Source organism: Vulpes lagopus, chromosome 16 (genome assembly GCF_018345385.1).
Source record: "Vulpes lagopus strain Blue_001 chromosome 16, ASM1834538v1, whole genome shotgun sequence".
In the NCBI taxonomy this organism is placed as follows: Eukaryota; Metazoa; Chordata; class Mammalia; order Carnivora; family Canidae; genus Vulpes; species Vulpes lagopus.
Genome location: NC_054839.1, coordinates 21,455,019 through 21,474,273, shown reverse-complemented (window position 1 = coordinate 21,474,273; position 19,255 = coordinate 21,455,019). Strand labels below are relative to the sequence as shown.

Below are 19,255 nucleotides of genomic sequence, written 5' to 3'. Positions count from 1 at the left end.
TAAACCGCTGCGCCACCCAGGGATCCCTCCATTTCCTTTTTAATATTATGTTTCATCCTCTAAAGTCATTTATTCATTGTCTGTTTGAAAAACTACAAGATTTAATATCCAAGATGTAGTAGTTGTTGCATATCTCTGCATAAGATATTTCCATGTTATTTATATGTGAATTATGTGTCTTGGCACACACAATGCTTGTGACTTCCAAAATGGAAGTAATAATGTTTCTCTTATACTCCACTGTAATACCAAGGCCTTGGACAGTGCTGGTACATGGTAGGTCAGATGTTCACTAATGTGAATGAATAAAAGGAGAATTTCTTTATTTCTTTTTTCTTTTTTTTAAAGGAGAATTTCTAAAGAGACATTGCTCTTTTTGCTTAGATACAGTGTGACAATTAGGATAGACTTACTTGGTCTAGGTTGAAAGTCATAAAGTAATATTCTGATGTAAACTACGTGTTCATTGAAATATCACATTCACCTGTAGACTTAAGTGATTTATTTGCCTTAGGCTTCCCTGTTAATTAGTAATACCTCTACTATAAAAATAATTGTGACTATAGTTAAAAAGCTTCCAAAAATTTTACTGCAGGGATCCCTGGGTGGCGCAGTGGTTTGGCGCCTGCCTTTGGCCCAGGGCGCGATCCTGGAGACCCGGGATCGAATCCCACATCGGGCTCCCGGTGCATGGAGCCTGCTTCTCCCTCTGCCTGTGTCTCTGCCTCTCTCTCTCTCTCACTGTGTGCCTATCATAAATAAATAAAAATTAAAAAAAAATATTAAAAAAAAAAAAAGCTTCCAAAAATTTTACTGCAGAAAAGGATTGACTGCAAAAGTCTGAATAAGCTGAGTAGTTGGTGAAAGGCAATCCAGGAATTGTTAATGCACTCCACAAGAAACCAAAAAGCAAATCTGTGAACTATGTTTTAGGTTCTATTTGCTAGAGAACAAACATGTACTTCTTGGCTTTGTTTCAGAACCTTAAGACATGCCACATGGAGATCTTGCACAGATTCTTAGACTACCATCAATACTGCCCTATGACCAGAGTCATATGGCAGCTGGAACCTTAGCCCTCTTATTTCCCATCCCATTCCCCATGCTGCACTCTCAGGTCCCTTTTTTGCCCGCCATTATTTATTAACCAGTTTCTGAAATTTCTTGGTTTGTATGCTTCTTCTTCTCCTCTTCCTTTTGTTTTGTTTTATTTTTAATCAGAGCTTGCATTTCATCCCTCAATCTGTGCTGAGACTGACCCTTTTAAGCCTACAGTGGTGGTAAATATTGCACAGAATCAAATGCCTATAAGGAACTTGTTATAGACCAGGTCATTGAATGAAGCCATCTTTAGCTTAAAAAGACAGCACTGCTTCTCTCGTGCAGCAGGATTCAAGAAAATAGGTGTGCTCACTACTTTTAATCCCATTCACACAAATATCCTGATCAGTCTCAAGGTCCTATCCTTTCTTTTGGTAGTCAAGATATATTAAGTCTGCTTATTTAGTCTCTATCGCAGCATTCACAACCTTATAACCATTCATTGGCCTGATTGTAGGCTCAATCTTCCTTATAGCTGAAATAAGAATTTCTTCTAATATTGCCAAAAAATTCTTGAGCTTTTTTATAGCATGCTCAAGCTTAGGAACAATCTTCCTGGGCCTGTATATGTGTGCATGCATGTGTATGTGCTTCCATTTTTGTGCATACACTTGCAAGGTCTCCCAACCTGGCAAAAGTAGACACCTCACATAACATTTCTTATAATTATCATTGCCTCTACACTAATCAAATTTAGTCTCTTTCTAACTCCTTATCTTGCATTGGAGCTTCTTCCAAATTAAACACTGCTAAAAGCCTGAGTAAATATGATTCCAGTGAATGCCAGGGTTATTACTCAACCTAATTATCCACATGCACACACAAAAGTATTTCTGTTAACTTCATATCCGTGAGAATGAAAGCCTGACATCTCATTATGAGGGTTTATTTATAGGATCACTGTTGCAACCTCTTGTTTTAGCCCAACCACAAGTGTATAGCTTATGTGTTGTTGTTGTTTTTTGGGGGGAGTGTAGTTACTTGATGGAATGATCACTGCATTACCAGAACAACAAGACTGAGAGAACAAGTATGAGAGATACTCTAAGGAAGGAGAGAAAGAAATATTAAGTTTGTAAATAATTATACTGGCCACATATTTACAAGATGGTAACTGGCACAGGCACACAGAACATCTCTAGAGAGGATGCATGGAATTACTTTATCTGGAACTGTTCTTTAGAATGGGAGAGGAGGATCAAGCTTTTGTATGGCCACTACTTCATGTTAGCTTTCTTGCATTGTTCAGAGTTTGCCCCATAAGGTTTATATTCCCACATTTCTGTACTGTGTTTTTGGCTGTCCCTGGCAGCCACTGGGGAAGCCAAAGCCTTCATGGTTCTAACTGAGTTAGACCTAGGTTCTAGAACTGCTGCAGATGCTGCCTCACTGGGTGCGATGGTGACCAGGATGAAGCTCAGGTCTTGTCCCTGGGAGAGACTGATGAAACAGCCTTTTGAGACTGGGAGATGGAAATTCTGGGCTTGAACAGATAAAAGGATTATCACCTAGATATTGAATCTGTTATATTTTATAACTGCTTCATTTAAAAAGGTATACTTTTATTAGATGCTCTGTGATTGTGGGAATAGACCTATGATATGTGCAACATTTAAAATACATTTTTTTCTTTCCCCTTAACTGTCATTCTCCTCCTCCTCCTCCCTCTTCTTTTTAACTATCATTCCTTAAAAAAAAAAAAAAAAATTCTTTGTAGGTTTAATCTGTGTTAGCATAACAGACTTGGGATGGTTTTGCACTTTATTTTTTGCATGCAGAATTCTCCCAGAACTGATTAGACAATTGTACTAATGCAATCACATTGAAAAGAAGTAACTGAAATCCCTGAGACCATGTTTCCAACTGTGTAATTCAGGAGTTGTAGCCCTGCTCAAAAGTCTTATTCAGTTGTTGGGGGGTTATCCATCTAATATGACCTCACAAAAAGTCTTTCTTTATCCTGTGGATCTCTCATGTACAGATGTCCAATGCATAACTTATAGTTCCCTTGAAGCCATTAAGCAAACTCTGCCTCTAAAATTAAGGAAAGATATGTGTCTGTCAAGGTTACAAACTGTGTCTTATATCTAGTAGTTCAAATTGTGATGGAGCCCTCATTTTAACCACTGTGCTGAGCTTCAAACAGAAGTGGAGAAAATATCTCACCACCTGTCCTTACTTTTCTAGTTAAGATATTTTATTCTTCCTTTGTTTTGGAAATTGCACTATAGAAGGAGTCCTTAAACTTAGGTCAACAAATGCCTAGCGCTGATTTTAGTCAGGAAATCAGATTCTGAAAACACTCCTGCCATATGAATCATATTGTGCTTCTTTCAGAAGACATTTTCAAATTCCCCCTCTTTTTAATATATTTTTTCTTTATTTATTTATGATAGTCACACAGAGAGAGAGAGAGAGAGAGAGAGAGGCAGAGACACAGGCAGAGGGAGAAGCAGGCTCCATGCACCGGGAGCCCGACGTGGGATTCGATCCCGGGTCTCCAGGATCGCGCCCTGGGCCAAAGGCAGGTGCTAAACCGCTGCGCCACCCAGGGATCCCTCCCCCTCTTTTTAAAAGCAAAAACAGCTGTATGGACTGAACCTGTTCTCCCCCAAAGCCCTATATGGAAGCTCTAAGCCCCAATGCCTTGATGTTTAGAAATGGAGCCTTTCAGATTTAATTAAGGTTAGATGAGATCATGAGGGTGGTCCCTCATGATGGGATTAGTAGCTTTGTAAGAAAAGGAAGAAAAAGATCACTCTTTCTGCCTTGTAAGGACACAGAGAAAAGGCTCTCATCTGTGACCTAGAGAGTTCTTTCACCAGAACCCAGCTGTCTCAGATTTCCAGTCTCCAGAGCTATGAGGAAATAAAATTCTGTTGTTTAAGCCACTCAGTATATGGTACTTTATTATGGCAGCCGAACCTGACAAATACAATTCGTTTAAATTAGCATTTAAAAAAGTATCACTTATGGGATGAACCTGCACTCCCATCCTTCAAGCCCAGATATACTCAATTCCTCTTTAGGTATGCATTCATATTTCTGCTTCCTATAGTTCCTTAAACTTGTTTTGAAACGATTTTTACCTCTTCTCCTGGAAGAGCCTTGTGGCCCAGTTACATCACAATAGATTGGCAACCTTAATAGAAGATCAATTCTGTTGGGCATGTATAAATCCAGGCAATTAGCAACATAAATCCCCAAAATAAAAAATGTCAGAATTAGATTGCCATCTAGTTATATGCTTCAAAAGAGCTTTGGTTAAAAAAAAAAAAAAAAAAAAAAAAAAAAACCTCTAGTGTAATATTTTTATTTGTTTTAACTTTTTATTATGAAAAGTTCAAATGCACTTTGCACTTAACAGTATGTAGAAGGTGTGGAGGCCAAGAAAATTAAGGCCATTCCACTTTAAGTTCAGCCTTAGCATAAGTACAGCCATCCCAGGCCCCTGTGAACAAGAGCTGAACTTTACCTTACTTCAGTTACAGGAAGAAAACAGCTTACAGCTAAACGTTCTAGAAAGCCCCATATTAAAATAAAAACAGCCCAAGCTAAGGGCAGGAAGCCCCTATTAGAATAAGAACAGAGCTCATTGCCCTTGAAGGCCCCATATCAGAATGTAAACAGAACTTGAGGAATTGCTCCACCCCTTCTGGAGGTCCCCTAGACCAGCCCTTAAAACTAAGCTGAAACCCACCTCGGAGTCCAAGTCCCTGCTCTGCTGTGTCGGGTACACTTGGACCCAAGCTCGAGCTTGTAAATAAACCCTCATGTGTTTGCATCGGTGTCGGCTCCTTGGTGGTTTCTCGGATTCGGGATCTTGGGCACAACAGTAGAAGGATTTAATAAAACCTCATATTTGAATTCCCTTCCTTCAAAAAAACTATCAGCTAATAGCTAATCTTATTTCACCTATACCCTTTTTTTAGCCACTAAGATATCAACCGTACATTTCATTCTTGAAGAGGGCATGATTATATCATTCAGAAATGGAATTTAAGAAAATCAGTCTCTCTCAGTCTCTTTCTCTGTTGCACCTCCCAACACATGCCTTCTTTTGCTGAGTTTCTTCTATTGCTGTTTAATGCATTTTTTCTTCTAACTCTATATGGTGCTTAATAAATACATAGATCTGTATTAAAAGTGACAAGATACCATTTCATCTCTTAGTATTCACAATTTTTGAAAGGGATCTTAGAAATTATTCACAACTTCAATATATAAAAAATTAAATGTTGACAGAGCAAAGTAAATTATTATTAAAGAATAATGTTAACAATTTAAAAATAACTGAAAGGTATAATTTCCACAACTGTTGTTCTTGAACTTTGGAATCACTAAGTAGAAATTCTACATGGAGATATAATTTATTTACAATATTTTCATCTTTAGAAAATCACATAATAATTCTGCCTATGAAAATAAATGTTATCTGTAGTTAGAGGCACATGCATGATGAACAATGGATTTGTTATCAATAAACTGTAGTTGAAATAATGGAAAAGAGATATCTGAGAGATTACGATTAGAAGTTGCCTCAATGAGTAATAAAAAATCTTACATATTGCCTGAGGTGAAACCTGGATTGGAAAAGATGTACTTTTGGGATTCCTGGTTGGCTCAGCAATGGGGCATCTGCCTTTAGCTCAGGGAGTGATTCCAGAATGCCTGGACCCAGTGCTGCATAGGGCTCCCTGCCTGAAGCCTGCTTCTCCCTCTGCCTATGTCTCTGCCTCTCTCTCTGTGTCTCTCATGAATAAATAAATACAACCTTAAAAAAAAATGAAAGAAAAGATGTACTTTTCAAAGTGTCTTTGATCTTTTGAGGCACCTGGATGGCTCAGTCTGACTTTGTTTTTGGCTCAGGTCATAATCTCAGTGTCCTGGGATCCAGCAGCCATGAGCCTCACAGTGGGCTCCGTGCTCAGCAAGTCTCCTTGACATTCTTTTCCCCTTCATTTCCCTCTGCTCCTCCCCCTGCTCTCTCTCTGAAATAAATAAATTAATTAATTAATTAAAAAATGAATTTTCTTCCATCTCTGAGTAGATGTGGAATTAGGTATATATTCATACATGTATGTATGTATTTATTTTATTTTTTTTTTTTAATTTTTTATTTATTTATGATAGTCACAGAGAGAGAGAGAGAGGCAGAGACACAGGCGGAGGGAGAAGCAGGCTCCATGCACCGGGAGCCTGATGTGGGATTCGATCCCGGGTCTCCAGGATCGCGCCCTGGGCCAAAGGCAGGCGCCAAACCGCTGCGCCACCCAGGGATCCCTGTATGTATGTATTTAAATATAGTACTAATAAGCACATTAAAATTAACTTATCAGAAATAATTGGGTTGCAGACTCATATACCCTTTTGAAAATGGTTGGGATTCCAGAGACTTTTTTTTTCTTTGTATCTCCCATTAGTATTTTTTTTTTTATTACCGAGAAATAAAATCCATTTTATTTAACAAATATTTTTTATCATCCTCTTAAAAGAAAAAATATTTACATATACACATATATAATACAGAAAGTTTCCTTATGCATCAGGATTTTATCAAAGTCTTAGAGTAAATATGAGTATGCTCTTTGGTAACTCATGACAAATGGGTTTTATATTTGAGTGTTGTGTTATGTACATTCTTAGATATACCACAGAGAAATACATGTTTATACCACACATATTTATAACCTGTGTTAAGTACTTAGAATCTGAATTGCTGTCTCTAAATAAAAAAAAAAACAACAACTTGGAATCATTCTGCTTTTTGAGAAACTTCGGAAAAACATTTCTGTAAGTGTCAAATTTAATTGCCTATGATTCATTTTTGACAGATCATGTACTTAAACCAATGAGCCTTAGTTTTTTTCCTTTTAAATTGCTGGCAGCCAAAAACATTGTATTACTCATCGTATTGTAGATAGAATCTGCAAAATATTACTGACAGATTTTTGTATTAATTAAAGATTCTGTGTTGTGCAGACTGCATGATGAAGATGTGCCATTAATCTATATACAAAGGTGAGAAAATGAAGGTGCTGGTAACTCTACTAAAAAGATAACCTTTGGATGGATTTTGAGAAAATATGAAAATGTATTTAAAATGATGAATGATTATGATTCAAAACAATGTCATACATGAAAAAATGGCTCAAAAACTGTTCTTTCATTAGAGAAATAAAGAGTATGATACAAATCAATAATTAGCTAATTTAGTATTTTACAAATATTACACAAATTTGACCTGAATAAATGCAAAAACATTTTTTTTTTTAGGTATCTATTGTGTTCACTAATAAAGAGGACACTTTATGACAGTAAATTTAACTTCCATGTACAGATAAAGGAACACAGTTTACTGAAATTGTAAATTTTGAAAGTAATAGAGTATTAAATTACCTTCCAAACATAATTGATTTATACCCTGTGAGAACTACTTACATTTTTGATATTCAGATATATCATATACATAGTCATCACACTGGAGTACTTGGATGATGTATTTTATTTTCTTTCTCAAATATATGTATTTGAGGTGTATATACACACACATGCACGCACATATACATACACACATTGCTATAAAAGGTCATTTATACTCTGTGGATGACTTTCAGATATATTTCAAAGCAGAGAGAAATGTATAGAAGAGCCCATATTTGCTACATTTGACAGTGCTTTCATTTAATAACACAAACACAACAAAATCAAAACCAGCTGATTTATATTTTTATTTCTTATTATCTGCCAGGCAGTATTCTAACATAACATAAACAACAGCACTGATTCAGTCCCTGTAATAGTGTCATGGATTAGGTATATTAGTGTTTCCAGCTTAGGTAAGAAACAACTAAAGCACTCAGATGTTCAGTAGCTCTGGAGATTAGAGAGGATCCATACTTGGATAGTTTGAACACATAGATGATACTATTAATACTATGCTTAGCTCCCTTCCCGAAATAACATGAGGACATTTTTGTTGAAAGTGAACTTGACGTTCACAAACTACAGAATCATTTTAAATATTTACAAAAAGAAATACTGTTTACTCCTAAAACCTTAGGGCTACCAAAATTTTGGAGGCAGGGCAAAATGATACAAAGATTTTAAAAGCAAACAAAAACAACTGCAAATATTATTTTTAGGACTAAGTGAAATGTTGAGATAATAACCTTAATGAGTATTTTAAGAATGTTGTTTAAGATTATTCATGGATGCAAATTATGCATGAGTCTATAAAAGATGTATTTAGTTCAAAGTTTTAAGCTTAGGTGTAGAGGCTGACACACTATCAGTGTTAATATTTCATTCAATAAAGGAAATAAGTATATAAAAATTTTAATTTTAATCAGTTTGTGTGTTTATCCCAAGCTTAGAATACAGACATAAGTCATAACACCAAATTTTGCATCTTTTCGAAGTACCTATAACTTACAGGTAGAAGTTTGTTGACTACAAGTATCAACATATTTACTACTAATTTTGGGAAATCAGCTGCACTGCTATTTCCTGCCACAATTCTAAGATCAAGACAATGTACCAGATAATGTACTGGAACCAGATAACATACTAGAAATTAGTTCACAACTAAAAATCTCCAAAGGATAATTTTGGTTAAAATATACTAAGATGACTTGTCTAACTAAAATAAATTATAATACTTACCTGACAAGGGAGATATCATGATCCTGAAGTTGGTTTTCTTAGGGCAAGTCTCATCCATTGCACTCTGGTTGTGCTGACCCTTGAGATTTCCTTAAACTTGGGAAACTTGACTGAATAATTTGTGGTAGTGGGACTGCGTTTGAAGTCTCCCCAATTTTATAAAAACAGGAAAAAAAATTATATCAGGGCTAGAGCTGAGTAATATATAAGGCAAGTAAATATGTGTATGTGAAAATTATACCAACACACGTGTACTGACAGTGAACTACTGAAGGCAAATATATTATTTTTTAGGTTTATTAACACATCATTTAATTTATTTTTCCTTTGAATCTCGGTGAATTCGGTGGACACGAGTTATTTTTAACACCCTCCATAGTATACATAGTCACAATTACTCGTATCTGTTACCTTGAGAAGAGCAAAACCAGGAATGCAAATAAATAAAAATGTGAATTTAAAATTTAAAATGTTTCATTCTGGGGCAGCCGGGGTTGCTCAGTGGTTTAGCGCAGCCTCCAGCCCAGGGTCTGATCCTGGAGACCCGGGATGGAGTCCCACGTCAGGCTCCCTGCATGGAACCGGCTTCTCCCTCTGCCTGTGTCTCTGCCTTTCTCTCTCTCTCTCTCTCTCTCTCTCATATGAATAAATAAATAAAATCTTAAAAAAAAAGTTTCATTCTAAAGTTAAACAAACAAACAAACGAAAAACCCCATGAGCTTGCAATTATTTTGGTGTTCATTTTTTAAAATTAGCATGTTAAGTAAACAATGCAATAGAAAAAATATATATGTAGTATCTACACTTACATTTTATCACTTATTTTTTAAATTAACTTACAAAATTATTATTAGTGTCACTTTCAAATAGTGATTGAAGCTTATAGCACTTAAGTACTTTCTCAAAGTTGTATTGTTTACAATAATAAATATTTGTGATAATATTAACAGCCAACATAGAATAGTTTTATACAAAGAATTGTTTTAGGACTTTACATTTATCATCACAGAACTTTGAATCAATCACTATTATTATTACCTATTTAATGCAATAATAAGAATACTCATATTACTACTATATTCTGATTAATGGAAAAGACTAGAAAAACAATCAGGTGTATATGGACATAAATTCAAGTATATATGGACTTTAAATATACATCTTGAGAAATAAAAGATGTACTTGATAAATAGTGATAGTACATTTGGTTATTTATCTAGATGAGAATAAGTATATGGAACTATTACATAGGCAGCTAAAAGAAAAACTTAAATAGTACCAGGCAAAAATCTCTACCAGTCTACTGTGAGAAATGCATAATAGAATATAGGATAATAGGATCCCATGAATACAGAAAATACAGTGATAATCCTACAGGTAAGTATGTATGCATGCATGAAGAAATGTGTGGGAAATATCAGAAAGGGAGACAGAACATAAAGACTCCTAACTCTGGGAAATGAACTAGGGGTGGTGAAAGGGGAGGAGGGAGGGAGGTGGGGGTGAATGGGTGACGGGCACTGAGGGGGGCACTTGATGGGATGAGCACTGGGTGTTATTCTGTATGTTGGTAAATTGAACACCAATAAAAAATTAATTTATAAAAAAAAAGAATATATAACTCATATATTGCTTTAATGGCCCAAATTATTTGCTACTTCCCATGTTTACTTCCTTTGCAATGAAGTTTTGCAGCTCCTCCAGTCAAGAGGATGGATTATGACCCTTTTCAGCACATCCACATGACTCATTGTAGTCAGTAATTGCAAAGGACTGAGCTTACACTAGTACATTTCAGCTACTTCTTGCTATTATTCTATCTTTGCCTTGAAAGTATTCCTGAGCAAGTCTGTTGGAGGAAGAGACACAGACAGACCAGAGTTCTCTCACCCCAGTGTCTCCTCCCAGGCCGCAATAGACCAGCTGACAACTGGACCTCAGATATGCCAGAGAACCCAGCCAAGATCACCACCCTTGCCTCATCAACCTGAAATTACTACAGATGCACAAGAGAGCCAAACCAAGCCCGCAAGAAAATCCTTGCTTTAACTGTGGACTTGTGCATTCAATAATTACTTGATTTTTTTACATTGTATTTTGGTGTGTTTTGTTATACAGCATCATTGTGGCAACAGATAAGCAATATAGGGTGTTATGAACATATGTGATGGAAAAAATATGCAAGTATAGGTATCATGTTGCTATGTTGCCATTATTGAATACCTGGGTGAAAGGTCATGGCTACCACTGGGTATAATTTTAGAGGATAAGTGAATTAAAAAAAAAAAAAAAAGGACAAATGGTGTTCCTAAATTGAATCATTACTTACTTGGCCATGGTAAAATTTGTTGAATAGGACTAACCAGCATTATGTATAACACTTAGAATCATTCATCTCTGATAATTAAATGCAAAGAGGGCCTCCTAATATGGTGGCAATAAAAAATGATCTTATATATTCCCAGTACTAATACTGGGAATTAAGTGTTCAATGTCAAAACTGCACTTATATACTCTTAGTAAATATATGTGTTAAGGTAAATTTAAAAAGCTTCATGTGTAATACATAAGCTATGGAATTTATGACAAAATCATACATGTATTATTTTAATCTCAGAGTGGTAAGTGTTAAGGATTGAATATTTATATTCCTTCCTCCCCGATACTCCCAGATTCATATATTGAAGCTCTAAACTCCAGTGTGGCTATATTTGAAATAGGGAAATAACTATGGTTAAATGAGTTCATAAGGATTGGGTCCTGATCTGATAGGGTTAGTGTCTGTGGAAGAAGAGACACCAGAGAACCCCAGAGTCCAGCCCCACCCTGTGTCCATTCACCTAGGAAAGCCCACTTGAGAGTATAGCAAGAAAGCAATGTCTGCAAGCCAGGAAGATCCTTTATCAAAAATAAACCTGACAGATCAGTCCTTAATCTAGGAATTCTACCTCCAGAACTGTGAGAAAATAAATTCCTGTTGTTTAAGACATCTAGTCTATGATATTTTGTCATGGCAGCCCAGACTGACTAATTCAATAAGTTTGAGCTGATTTTAATTTATATTTTGTGATATCACTTGTGTATTTTAAAGAATCAATAACCTATAGGATAATATTTTGAGATCTCTAACAAAGACTTGCTAAGTCATCTATATAGGTTTATCTTTGTGCCCCATACTAATGCCATTACTCATACAATAATCAAATGTATTATATCAAAGTATATTTTTTAACATTTAAGTTTTTTCATTACAGTATTTAGTGTTCAGATACCTAAATTTGCACATACAGCAGCTAAAAATAATAAATATACATATGGAGAAATATTATTTCCTGTTTTATAAATGAATCTGAATTCTAATTAGAATCTCCTCTTCCTAGATCTTAGAAAATTAATCTCAATGAATTTAAAGTCTTCCTCATCTCATTCTTTCTTTCTTTTTTTTTTTTTTGTTTTTCTTCATCTCATTCTTAAAAGAGTTTAAAAATCTATGGGTTCCTTAAGAAGAATCAAGCTGTAAGTTTTGTTTGTTTGATTCTTTCTTTCGGGTTTTTTTTTTTTTTTTTGTGGGGGCGGGGGAGGTGCAGATCTTTGTCCTTGTTTGTCATCTAATAATACTGGTAGCAAATCCTTTCTATAGATAGTCTTTATTGCAGATGACTGTACATCTTTTTCACCATATATCCTCCTAAAGGCATTCACTCCCCTCTGAGAGATAGGTTGGAAATACCTACTCTCATAGGAGGACATCTTTACCATTTCAAAGCTATTCCATTCCCAGTCATAATTTATAAATGCATAGTTCTGCTGCTTCCCCAGAATCAACCCAGAGGGGCAGCACTGCTCTATTTAAATATACCTTCCTTACCCTCAAATTTCTTGTTTGATTCTGACACATACTTTCCCAAACAAGTCTCTGCAAGCTATAAGCATTACTTTTGGAGCAAGTGGAGGAGGAATGAAGAGAAGTTTCTGTTCTCTTGATCAGAAACATACATTTGCTTCCTACCAAGGCATTTCTTTCATTTTCCTCCAGTCTGAGATGTATGGGATGAAAATTATTTACTTTTAGTTCAGTGTTTTGGTTTTTATATCAAAGAAACTTGTTTTTTACCAAACTATTCTCTTAGTAAAAAAAAAAAAAGAAAAATCAAGAATAAACACTTTTGTATATCATCATCATGCTATCCATTCAGTGATCTACTAAAGAGAGAAAAAAAAAAAGAGGAAAAAAAAAAAAAACACCAGCTAACTGAATCAGGAAGAGGAAATGAAAAGGATACTCAAAGGAAAATCATCAGTTAATATAGCAAATATTATTTTGATGAAAAATCAGCACTTTATTATCAGCCAATGAGGTTAATTCAAAGAGGATAGGGATTAAGTGTTGTGCCCAACATTGTGAATCCGAGAAACCACCAAGGAGCCGACACCGATGCAAACACACGAGGGTTTATTTACAAGCTTGAGCTTGGGTCCAAGTGTACCCGACACAGCAGAGCAGGGACTTGGACCCCAAGGTGGTTTCAGCTTAGTTTTTTATAGGCTGGTCTAGGGGATCTTCAGAAGGGGTGGAGGAATTTCTCAAGTTCTGTTTACATTTTGATATGGGGCTTTCAAGGGCGTTGAGCTCTGTTCTTATTCTAATAGGGGCTTCCTGCCCTTGGCTTGGGCTCTGTTCTCATTCTAATAGGGGCTTTCTAGGACCTTAAGCTGTAAGCTGTTTTCTTCCTGTAGCTGAAGTAAGGTAAAGTTCAGCTCTTATTCACAGGGGCCTGGGATGGCTGTACTTGTGCTAACGCTGAACTTAAAGTGGAATGGCCTTAATTTTCTCCACCTCCACATTAAGTTTGAGCAGTGGAATTGTGGTGACAGTGAAATAAAGAGTCATGCCAAAGTAAATGATTATTTTAAACCTTGTCTAGAGGATTAATTTCAAATCCAAAGTGAATCAAACTCATCCTGGATAGAAAGTGTAACATCAACAGAAACAATTAATCAGATACAGGTGTTGGCTTATGCTTTGAATTTGCTGACTGAAATTTGGAAATACAGTGCGATTGAGATTTTTTTTTCCTGCCTTTTTACACCCTTGCTCTGGACAAATGTGCCTGGTTTATTGTAAAGAATCTTCTTGGAGACAGGATAGAGGTGTGTAGCACAAAGCTAAAATTAAGAGAAAATGTGTGATAGGACAAAGATTTGATGTTTGTACGAATGTGTGAAATCGTGGGAAAAGGAGAATATAGCCATGTGATTTCAAATGATGTTTCCGCTTTACCTCTATTGTGAGAATATTGTTAAATGCTGATTTTATAGATTTCAATTTTTTTTTTCTTTCAGTAGTTAAAAATGATGGTAGACCTCCTCTGTATTTAATGTTTTTTTTTTTTATTTGTTTGTTTTGGGCTATTATATTTGAGTATGTGACTATGGTGGTGACATACAATAGAGTAGAAAGGAATATATAAAAATCTAACTGAAGGTTTGGATATGCACCTGCCACATAGTGATTCTTTCTGCTATATGTGCATATATTTTTTTATACACTAATGTCTATTTATTCACCAACTTACTTTTTAGTTTTTAAAAACATAACAATGTCCACTGAATAATTTAAACCTACTTGAGAGTTAAACTTAATAATTTAAAGGCATTAAAATAGAGGGTTTTGTGATTTTTTTCCTGAATAAAAAACATTTTTTTAAAATTTCCCATTTTTTTTTAAAGGATTTTATTTGTTCACGAGAAACACAGAGAAAGAGGCAGAGACACAGGCAGAGGGAGAAGCAGGCTCCATGCAAGGAGCCCGATGCGGGACTCAATCACAGGTCTCAAAGATCACGCCCTGAGCTGAAGTCAGATGCTTAACCGCTGAGCCACCCAGGCATCCCTAAAAAAACATTTTAAAAACTTACTTATATTGAAAAGGCTGAAATGTTTGTTAACACCAAAGTATAAGGGATCCCTGGGTGGCGCAGCGGTTTGGCGCCTGCCTTTGGCCCAGGGCGCGATCCTGGAGACCCAGGATCGAATCCCACGTCGGGCTCCCGGTGCATGGAGCCTGCTTCTCCCTCTGCCTGTGTCTCTGCCTCTCTCTCTCTCTCTCTGTGACTATCATAAGTAAATAAATAAATAAAAAAAAATCAAAGTATAATATCACAAGTGAAAAATATAAAAAATAAAACTGAAAATATTCTTTATGTTTTGTCTGTTTCCATATTTATCTTAACTATCTCAAATGTTTCCTAATACAAATATTTAGGTGATATACTGCTAAAAAAATGTATCAGATTTTAGAAATAATTTACAAGATCTCTTAATAATTGAATCTGAGTAAACTATCATCTACTTAGGAATATAACTTCATGTGTAGTTCCCTTTCATGTATGATTCCTGTACGTGTGATCTGGCTTAGAGCCTTTCTTTCTGCTCACATTATTATTTCTATGACAAAGGTAAGTGAAGGACTTAAAGTGTAATTGGTTCCTTCAATTAACTTTATCTTTTCACAATCTATGGACTTTCTCTTTATAACACTTATAAACTTATAACATGTATAACTCTTAACACACATTTCAGTATTTTATAAATTAAAGAATAAGTCTGCCAAAGTTTCTTTCCCATAAATGTAAAATATCTAAGATATCAGTCTTAGATGATTCTTGTTCTTGTTGACACATATCTGAAAAAAAATCTAAAGTACAACAAAAAATACTGTACCTTTGGAATGCTTCATAACTTTCTTTTGAAATAAGTAGTCTTAGTAAAATATCAACTAACTAGGAACAAATTATCAGACTGTGCATTTGCTTTTATTGTTCTTATTTTTGCTTGATTTTCCTTTGTGTGTGTGTGGGATGGGGTTAGGAGAGAGATCACTTTTGAATAAGAGTAAATTCAAAAAGTATACACAGATAAATTAGAAACTTTCCTTGCTTACAAGGAGTTCATATAGAGTCTATTTAAAATTGAGTGACATAAACACAGAATTTTAGGCATCTGGGTAAATACAGACAGTTGAACATATTCCCACACATAATATTTCTCTATATACATATTTCTCTGTATGCCTGTCTATCTCTGCCTACCTACGTATCTAGCTATCACTTTTTCTTCTAGCACGACGTTGGGATATTAGTAACAGTTAAAAATTGCAATCTACAAAACTAAAAGAATAAGCAGATAATCACAAAGATGAGTTGTCAACAGAACATTGGAAAATGATAAAACCAAGATTATCCTTGGTTCTCCATAAAGCAGAATCTGAGACAAAAGTTTGTGTACAATTAGTTTACATGGGGATGTGATCTGAGGAAGTGGATATAAAGTGCAAGGGAGTAAAACATGGGGGGGAGGAGAGCCAAAAGGAGGATGCATTGCAGATTTAGCCACTGCTCACTCAGGTGATTGGTACTTGATCCCACCAGAATAGTGTAAATAGCATTTTGAAATTCATGTCAGAGTTCTTAGCCTGGAAGATTAAGAAAGCAGTATTTACATATCATAAAATCTATGGGTGGTAACACTTCTACATTCTAGAGTTGACCATGCATAGGTGTAGTGCTTCCCTCCTGGCATCCTACATTATAATAGAAAATCAAAGTATGAGGTATACAGCAATGATATCAAATAAAACAGGGCCACTTTCCATGAACATAAAACCAGTGCAATGCTGCATGATATAATGGCTGAGCTAGAAGAAGGGGAGGGACCAAGAGAATTCTAAATTTTTACATAAGAAGAATCAGTACAGTCCACTCACTGGACAACATAAATCAACTCTTGCCCACCATTAAACTGAATTCTTCACAGAGCCCTTTCTAGTGAATTCTTTTTTTTTTTTTTTCTAGTGAATTCTTAATAGCAATTTCTTTAAGGTTCTTAATAGCAATTTCTTTAAGGTCTAATACTATATGCAGCAATTCCTCTTACTTACTGCAACTGTTTCTAGGGCTGTAATTGATATATATCCTCTGCCTCCTTAAGTGAACATTTTGATTTCTTTAAAGAATCTGGCATGTCTAGGTTCTTGGCTGATGGAGTCACTTGCATCTTTCTCCATAAAGTGTCCAATTACTGATGATGCACCATAATCACTGATACCAGTCCTTAACTATTGTCACACATCTGGAAGAACCTAAGGACACCCTAATGAATTTCTTGGCTTCCAAACCTACCGTTCCTGCTACAGTTAGGTACAAGTACCTTAGCCTTTCGTGGTTATAAGGATCTGGGTCTGTATGGAATTTACAATAAAGTAACATTTTTCCCCTGCTAATCTTCTTTAATGAGGACCCCAAATGACCACGTGTTATTCATAGCTTTAAGTCTATTGTAATCCTTACAATTCTATTTAATAAAGCGTGAATTCACCAACCCTAATTCAAACAAACAAACAAACAATATTTCAAATATGCAGAGCTGTAAGTTATAGGGAATCACAGGGAGTGATTAAGAGAGAGGGCCGATACCACTTCCACTCCTTATTTCCTGGATTCACATATTTTAGCTATTTGGGGCACAATACTGTGTATAAGCTAATGCATTGCATCCTGGAGCAACTCAAAGGCTGTTTTCCTAAGCTGGCAAATTAACTCAGTCTTTATAAGGACATTTTACCATTCTATTAGGTTGGCAAGTTTTGAATGGTAAGATATATATTAAAATCAGTAAGTCCTAAGATAAAGTATCCATGTTCATACATTCTCTTCCAGGGAGCTGAAATCATCTACATCTTTTTCCCACTGGTGTGTAGTGGTTGTTGCTGGTTTGTTTGAAGTAGGCTTGTAGTTTTTCTCCACTTGGGCTTCTCAATGTTTCTCTCCCTGTAAACTAATCTGGGCTTCCTCAGAGTACATTAGTTGGGTTCCAAGAGTGTGTATTCTGAGATAGATTAAGTCAGGCAAAAGCTGTAGTATTTTGGAGGACCTTGCTTTGGACACTACTGCTTTTACTCTAGTCTATTCATTAGAAATGGAAACTAAGTCTAGACTCTATAAATGAGGAGAGAGAAATTATATTCAAAATTTGTAGGAGAATTGATAAATGTGTGGTTTTAAAACCATCACTCTCCGACCTCTGGTTACACAATGTTTACATTATTTTTATATGAAAAATGCATTTACCATTTCCTAAGATGCATCTCTCAAGAATCATCTATGTAACAGTAAATATTGTAATGTTGTATGACATATAGTCTCTGTGAAGACTACCCAGCTCTGCCGTTATAGATTGAAAACATGCATAGATTATATGTAAATAAGCATATATGGCTGTGTTCTATTTTATTTATAGAAACAGGTGGATCAGATTGCCCTCCTGCCCATAGTTTCCTGACTAATGTACTGCGTAATGCTCATGCTTGAGGTCTAGGGTCTCAGGTCTTTGTATGTGATTTCTTTTATAAAACGGTGTTTAGTTTTCAATCTTGAGACCCAAAAACTAAAAAGACAAGTTCTCTGACATTTATAAATCAAATATAATGCTGAAACAGGAATAAAATAATCACTATAGCCATTCCTATTCAGAAAGGGAGAAAATGGGAGGCATCTCAGAGGTGCACAGATTGCTAGTGATTCTGAAGCACAGCTGGGCAGAGGTTGCCAGCTAAGAAGTGTTGGGAGCCTGGTGCTGTCATTCAGAGATGTGAGGATCCAAAGTTCCCTTTCCATTTTGCACTCTCTCTGTCCCTTTTAATTCAAGTCAAAATAGCTCTTTATAAAAATTTTGTGGATTCTTATGAATCAATTGGTAATCTGCTCAATTAGACAAAAGCCAAATTAAAGATTTTCTTCCAACATAGGAACTTTTCTGCCTTGGGCTTCCAGCAAGGCTGCTGAAGAATGCTTTCTTAAGATTTTTCAGAAACTCTAAAGTTAAACGAAAACTATGAAGCACATCTACAAGATCACTCGTGAGACTTTTCACCTAATTGAACACTTTTCTGAGGCATTTCTTTAAATATTTCCCAGGTCTTTACCAATGATCTTATATTTACATGCTGAGTTTCATTTTTGCTGTGAAACTCTTTCTTTATTTGAAAATCTTGAGTAGGTGGGAATGAGAAATAATTTAAATTTCAAACCCAGAAATCCCTGCTGCCTTTCTATTTTCTTGACTTTTGTTTGAATACTGAAAAATTCTTTATTTTAAACTCCCGTCTTTCCTTTTTAATTTTACTGTGGGCAGTTAGATGAAGCAAGACAGCAACTCCACTGCTCTGCCTGGATACATGTGAAACACTATGTTATCAAAATCTTACATTAGTATGGTACATTTGTCATAATTAAGGAACCAATATTGATATGTTATTGTTAACTCAAAGTTATAATGATTTGCAACCTAACTCTGTTAGTATGAGTCTCTTTATAACTTTCTGAGATGTTTCTATGTGTTGAGCACAATTTTTTAGATGATGCACACCTGAATACATCTTTATTTTGCCACATTTGATTTGTGTTTTTTCTGGATATAGAATTTTAGTTGA

At 35.5% G+C, this 19,255-nt stretch overlaps 1 non-coding gene across 1 annotated transcript; it reads left to right on the top strand.

Annotated features, from left to right (window-relative positions):
- The first annotated feature begins 8,758 nt into the window (after positions 1-8,758).
- LOC121477186 lies at positions 8,759-8,921 on the top strand. The gene has a single exon (XR_005984123.1). It is a non-coding gene; the product is annotated as a U1 spliceosomal RNA (small nuclear RNA).
- Positions 8,922-19,255: the final 10,334 nt, after the last annotated feature.